Source organism: Penaeus vannamei, chromosome 5, assembly GCF_042767895.1.
Source record: "Penaeus vannamei isolate JL-2024 chromosome 5, ASM4276789v1, whole genome shotgun sequence".
In the NCBI taxonomy this organism is placed as follows: domain Eukaryota; kingdom Metazoa; phylum Arthropoda; class Malacostraca; order Decapoda; family Penaeidae; genus Penaeus; species Penaeus vannamei.
Window position 1 is genome coordinate 47,495,187 of NC_091553.1, and position 7,500 is coordinate 47,502,686.

Below are 7,500 nucleotides of genomic sequence, written 5' to 3' on the forward strand. Positions count from 1 at the left end.
GCTGTCCTGGCTGCCATCTGGCGGTCCGGTACCGTTCCTCCTGACCTGTTGAGGGGTGTGGTCATCCCTCTCTGGAAGGGGAAGGGGCCGTTGGGACTACAGCAATCATCGAGGCATCACACTGCTCAGTATACCTTCTGAGACGTATCAGAGACCATCTACTGAGGCACCAGAGACTGGAGCAATCCGGATTCACTCCTGGTAAGTCCATAATAGACCATATCCTCGCGCTTCGAGTCATTGTAGAGCGCCGCCGTGAGTTCGAGCGTGGGCTGCTTGCAGCCTACATCAACCTCAAGAAGGCGTTCGATACGGTGCATCGGGAGTCACTTTGGGAGATCCTGAGACTGAGGGGAATTCCAACAAGGATTATTGGACTAATAGCAAGCCTGTATACTGGTACTAAAAGTGCTGTAAAGTGTGGTGGGTCCTGTCGAGCTTCTTTCCTGTTAGTTCAGGAGTGAGGCAAGGCTGTGTCCTTGCGCCAACTCTTTTCAACACTTGCATGGACTGGATACTGGGCAGAGCTACTGTTCAAGGTCATTGTGGAGCAACACTGGGCGATATCAGTGATGGCTCCCCCGTCCCTCTTGACTCGCTCCTTCACGCTGGAGGCCTGGGTCCCTGCCGGAGCGAGGGCGAGGCAGCACAGCCCCACGAGCACGGCGCACAGCTTCATTCTGCAGGAGGACGTGGAGAGGGATGGAACAATCACGAAAATAAACAAGGAATAAACAATGAATGTACATGAGCAGGGATGGAATAATCACGAAAATAAACAAGGTATAAACCATAAATAAACATGGATTCGTGCCGGCGAAAACAATATGGCTATGCAGTATATTCTCCATAAATCTTCATTACTAGATTTTTACTTTTTTTTAGTCTTTTATTGTTGGAATTCCAGTAGTAATTTAACCGTAAATGATAAGTAATGAAGAACCATAAATTACCACTTTTATAATGGTGACTTAGGCCGAATATTAACAAAAGGTGCCTTTACTCCAGAGAGAAAAGAGAAAATGCCAACCTGGAGAGAGAAGTATCGCGTTCAGCAGACCAGCTCGGTTTGCGAATGTCGAGATAGATAGTGTGTAAAGAAGAGGGGGGGAAGGAAGAGTGGGGATAGGAGAAGGATAAGGAGGAGGAAAAGAATTTCAGGAGGAGAAGAAGGAGCCGGGGCTTCACCCAGCCTGCGGGGTAAACTTGGGGTAATAGTTGGAGTGGGTTTGTTGAAAGAGGAAAAGGATCGAGGGGCCCAGCGCCATCGGCGGACTCGCGTGTTCACCGCGCGGTCATACCTCGCGAGATGGTGCGGCTAACTGATGGGGAGGGGAAAGAAGTTAGCAGGTTTTTGGCGCCATCTGTGGTATGCTCGGAGCCACGGCCTCTCGACCGTGGCTCCAGAGCTCTCCCTCGGCTAACCGTCACCGCTGAAGCAGGATGAAGCTCGAGTGAGGCCACACAGAGGCTGGCCACTCCCGCCCGGGTCGAGAGGAGATTTCTCTCCCTCGGCCGCAGGTCTTCCGGAGGGGCGCGGCTCGGGCGGCCTCACCACGATTGGGTTAACTCCACTGGCCGTGACGCTTCTTTCCTCGGCTCGCACAAACCCTTACGGATTTGTGGTCCTGGCACGAGTACTACCTTGACTAAGGATTCTTTGGGCTATGTATAGTACTGTTGTAAAGAGGTAGATGTTATCTGGGGGCATGCTATGCTGTAAGCTGTCAATAGTTGCTCTTGAATCTGTATGAATGACAACGTGCCCTCCCCTCAGGGACGCGTGTGTCAATGCTTCCATGATCGCAACCGTTTCAGCCTGAAGCGTTGAGGCATTGTTAGTGACCCTAATGGATGCTGTGGTATCCTTTGTTGCAAAGCCGGCGCCTGCAGTATGGTTTATTGGATCCACGGATCCGTCCGTGTAGTATGTTATACTACCCGGCGGAGTTATTTGTTCAATGACCCTTTGTGCTTGTGCCTTTAGGCTAGGCATGGAATATTGATCTTTTCTCATTGTGAGATTTAGAATTGAGAATTCGATCATTTCGTTTGCCCACGGCGGGGGTTCTTTGTAATCAGGGTGAGGGGAGTCCATACCCTTGGCAAGCAATGAATCTTTTAGTTGAAAGCGTATCAAAACTCTGGCTGTATATGTGAGCCAGGAATTGTCTGCAAACAACTGATAATCTTGTTGTAGGCGTCTTAGAACTCTTTGTCTTAGATAGTAGTTTGTGGGTGCCTGCAGGACCTTGGAAAGGAACTGTGCTGCCATTAGATCTATTTTAGTGTCCATGGACGGTAAATCAGCTTCCATGAGGAGGTTGATGACCTTTGTCCACTTAGGTGCACCTAGAATTATCCTGGCTGCTTCGTTTTGTATTGTTTCCAGCTTTTCTTTTAATGTTGTGCTGGAAGCAATGAGGGCGACAGATGCATAGTCAATAATAGGACGGACAGCATGTACATAGAATGATCTTAGTACTTTGTGTCCTGCTCATATGTGTCTCCCTGTCATTACTTTCATGACTGACAGTCTTTCCTTGGTTCTGTCAAGCAGGTATTGGATCTCCTTTTTGAGAGTGAGTGTGTGTCCTATCCATACACCAAGGTATAGATATTCCTTCACCCATTCCAGATCCATACCCTGTATGGCGAGTTTTTTGTTTCTGACATTGGTTCTCAGTGCCATTGCTTTGGATTTTGCTGCTGATATTTTTAGACCCGTCCTACAACACTCTTCAGACACCAGGTTCAGACAACGCTGAGCTCTAGTAAGGCAGTGATTGCCAGAGGCTATGATTGCCAAGTCATCTGCATAAGAGATGATCTTGCATCCCTCTGGCAGGTGAATGTCGAGTATGTTGGACATGAGGGTATTAAACAGGGCTGGACTAAGAACCCCTCCCTGAGGAGTTCCATTTTCAAGTGGCATGTGCTGTGAGAGGTGGCCTTGAAATCTGACATTTGCTGATCTATTTTGAAAATAGTCAGCTATCCAGGCCAAGAGTCTACCTTTGACTCCTTTGTGGATTAGGGTCTCTTGAATGGCAAGTGGACTTGCCAACTCAAAAGCCTTCTCCAGGTCAAGGAAGACAACCACGGCAGGCGAGGTGCAGATTGTGCTTAAGAGTGTGGAAATGCTATGAGCAGTGCTCTTACCCCTTGTGAACCCGTGCAGGTGTTCATGGGGGGGGGGGGGGGGACCCGTTTCCCATCGGAGCCTGTTGATTACCATCTTTTCAGCTGTTTTACCCAGGCAGCTGAGAAGAGAGATGGGACGGTACTTGCCAGGCTCCTTTGGCTTTAGGATGGGAACTATTGTGGCTTGTTTCCAGCTCTGGGGCACCGTGATTGTTTGCCAGGATTTGTTGATAACCTGCAAAAATGCAAGTTCTCCTGCAAGGCCTAGATGCGAAATGATGGGGTGTGAGATCCCATCAGATCCCGGTGCTGACCCAGAACTGGATTTGTATGATTTTCTTAGTTCCCTAAGAGAGAACAAGGCATCTGTTTCATCAGCTTTGAGTGCCTTGTCTCTTATGAGAGCAAGTCTTTCTGGATTTGTTTTGTTGTTTTTCTCTCATCATTGGAGGCAGATTGTTGGTGCTGGTTCTGGCAGAGAACTCAAGCACCAATCTGTTAGCCTCTGATTGTGGGTCATGATGAGTGCATTTCGGGGCTTGGCGGCTTGTCGCTTGCCTGACCCGTTTCCACAACTCTGTATGGCTGGTCTGGAGCCCAAAAGATTGGCACCATTCCAGCCATTTTTCCTGCCTTACTCTGTTGGCAGTTTCCTTGGCATCCACAACAGCTTCCCTCAACAGGGCCAGATTGTCGGGAGATCTTTGCCGTCGGAAGTTTTTTCTACACATATTAACCCTGTGGTTGACCTCTTTGATCTCGTCATTATAGTACCAGGCGTCTTTGTGAGTTCTGGACCATGGGCGAGTTTTGGGAATGGTTTGTGAGGCTGCCTGGTTTATGGCCTGGATTAGCCTTGCCTCTAGCACATCCACGTTTTCATTTTTGTTATTGGGTTCATTGTCTTTCAGACATTGAGCCAAGCCTTCTTGGAAGGCAAACCAGTTGGCCTTGTCAGTTTTCCATTTAGGAATGTAATGTGGTCTTTGGGCTGGACCTATATCCATTAGTGTGGTGACTATGCCGTAGTGATCACTAGTAACCGTATCATCGACACCACCGAATTCTCCCCACCATTGTTGCAGTGGCAAAGGTGAGGTCTAGGACCCCTCCCTTCACATGCGTTGGTTCTTTGGTGTTGAGAAGAGCGATCTCAGGGAATGTCTCAAGCACTTCTGCTATGTGAATGCCTGCCGCGTTCGGCCTTTTGCGGGGATTCAGCATGGCCATGTGTGCATTGAAGTCTCCCCCTATGATCACTCGGTCTTGTGCTGCAGTAGCACAGACCTGGTTTAGATCTAATCTCTCACACAGTGGTTTGCTATAAATATTGTATATTTTTATAGAGCCCCCAGGTAGCTGAATCTCAACAGCAAGAGATTCAACACCATCTCCACAGTACGCCGCGTTGGCTATTAAGGAGCAAGGGATAGCTTCTTTTACCAGGGTCATCAGGCCTCTAGCACCATCCAGGTTTGGAGTAGTGAAGGCATTATATCCTGAGAAGCACACGGATCCCATTGTTAGTGTCTCCTGGAGCATGACGACGTCAATGCTCCTTGCTCGCACAATTGACTGGAGAAAGGAGTTCTTGCTTTTATAGCTACAGATATTCCACTGCAGTATGCTTAGATTGTGTGCCATGATGGTTAGTCAGTGTCACTTGCTTCAGCTTCAGATGCCCCAGTGCTGGTGGCATCAGATAAATACAGATCCTCGTTGATTGAGGATTGTACAACTTCCTCTAAGTCAGAAACTCCGGTTAAGGCCTTACCGAGGGGTGTAGGGCCTAGGTTGGAAGTGTCACCTCGAGTCGGAGGACGAGACTTTGGCTGTACAGACTCGGCCTGCTGCACAGTTTCAGCCTGTCCTGACAGACTAGCTGGGGTTTTATGTAGTTTCTCTTGAAGCTAGCCTGCCATCCGAGGATTTAGGGAGGGGGGCGCTGCTCGTTATCAGTTTGGAGGCTTCTAGCTTCCTTCCTTTCAGAGCCGCCACAGTTTGGGTCACAGCCGTCATGGCGACCTGCACTGCTTTCTCCGCCTCCTCACTGGTCCTCCCCAAGGCTGTTGCTACTGCAGAAACTACAGCACTCAACAGGAGTCATATCTTTCTCGTCAAAGAAAAGATTATCATCTACTGGGGGGACCATTGCTGTGGACTTTGAACCTTTTTCCCTTTGGTTCTTTTTTGTTGTTTTGCCACTAGCAAGCTTCGGGAATTCCACTCTGTTAGAGGTATCCAATTTTCTCTTAGGAGGTCGGGGAGTCTTTTCTTTTAGGTTTTGTTTTTTGTTTTGGCCCCAGACATAGGTGCCTGGGAGCGCAGGGACAAAGTCAGGACGCTTTTTGGCTAGCCTTCTGCTTTTTAATCACTGCCTGTTTCCTGACAGAGCAAGCCAGGCTCCAGGCATGATGTTTTTTGGCACAGTTTGGACACTTGGCTGTTGTGTCCTTCTGGCCATCTTTGTGTGCCTTTATACACACTTCGGTTTCGTGTGCCTCGCTGCATACACCACATTTGGCTTTGGCCTTGCAGTTGGCCTGGTGATGCCCAAATTTCTGGCACGTGAAACACCTCAAGGGCTCTGGCACATATGTCCTGAGCTTTGTATGAGCCCCAGTTACCCAGATCAAGGGTGGTGATTGGGGCTCCCTTGAGGATAACCAGGACTTGCCTGGTTGGAGACTTCCCTTTGGTCATGCGGGAAGCCTCCACCACTTGTGGGAGAGACGTGATCACCTCCACGTCGAACCCTAGTGGAAAGCCAAGTAGCACCATCTTGGACTTTTTCTCTTGGGAGGTCAGTGGTGAGATACACACCTTCCTCCCATCTTTTAGCACCTTGATTTCCTGCGGGAAGTTCATGGTGGCTTTGTCTTTGGGGGCAATGATCATGCCCTCATCTCTGGAGATTCGGATTGATAATCTTACATTTCTTTCCTTCTCCAATACCCTTACCAGCTGGTATGCATTGTCGGTCTTCAGGGTTTTTTGGTACCTTAAACCGCGTTAGTCGACTTTGGGTGTGTTCTGCCTCTTCTTCAGAGTCAGTTTCCACCCTTCGTCGCTCCACGCCTCCCCTTTGCAGGGGTTTAAGGCCTTTGGAAGTGGGGGCAGCTGTTTTGGCTGGTACAGCTGGAGCCCCTTCTTGACTGAGGGAGTTCTGAGGGGAGTTCAGGCTTCCCTCAGTCTGGTGTGCATGGACAGACTTTGTGGTTGGTGTTTCTGTCTTGTCCTTGCTCGGTTCAGCAGGCCGGACACGTTCGGCCTGCTTTTGGGTTTTCTTTCGCCCCCCTGCAGCCTTGAAAGGCTCCAGGGTGACTGCCATGGTCTGATTCATTTTATGGTGGTCATTTAGAGAGTTGGAAATACATTGGTCCCCTTTCGGGGATTATCTTTATACCTCCTCTCTGGGTGAGGTCTTAAGAAGGGCCTCACAAAAAGCTCTGATCCCTACACTCGACCCTTCAGCACCACAGGACAGGAGATCCCCCTGGGTGGGCTGAACTCGGAGTTTTGGTGTGGTATACGCTCTGCACCCCAATCCTGCTACAAGGGGGGTGTGATCACGTCACCGCAGCCCAGGCGAATGTTGGAAATCAACGTTTCCCGCAGGCCCAGGCTGCACTAGGAAGTCAGAAGGAGAGGGCAAGAGTTAGACACCGAAAAGTCGCCCTTGGTACGTGGCCACAAACTATGTCCAGGACCAGAGGGTCCAGACCTGGTTTGTAACCTCGCTCTCCAAGGGAGCGGTAGTGGGGCACTTACTACAAGAGAAGGCCTGGCCAATCGTCGCGGCGAACCACGAGAAATTGGCGGAGCTCTCTGTGTAGTTTGTTGTCAAAGAGTATCAAAAACAAGCTCAAGTCTGGAGGCTTTAGCTCTGGAGGATCACGCCAAGTGAGTGACAATAATGCCTCGCCAATTGGGTGATCTCTCTCTGCACACCACAGGAGAGAGGGCCTGTGAAGTGTGTACACCGCAGGGGAGAGGACCTGTGTGTGTGTGTACCGATGTAAGGATAAGGATGAGGGTCAACGCTATGGCAAAGATATGGTATGAGTGAGGGTGAGGGGTGAGGTGGCGGTCTCAAGCGTCAGGAGACGAGGTGAAGGTATTTAAAAACGGGGATAAGAGAGGGCAGTACCTGGGGGAGATTACTTTATTAGTGAGATTAAAAAAGGTACAAGACCACAAAAACCAAACAACAACAAAACAAAACAGACAGAAAGAGAACACGAAAAACTGAACAAAAACGAGTGGATAGGGGAAGGGGAAATTCGAAAGGAATGAGTAGAAGGTGGCTTCAAAGTGCTGCGGCAAAACCCGAAAACTGCCTCATTTCCTGTCCCA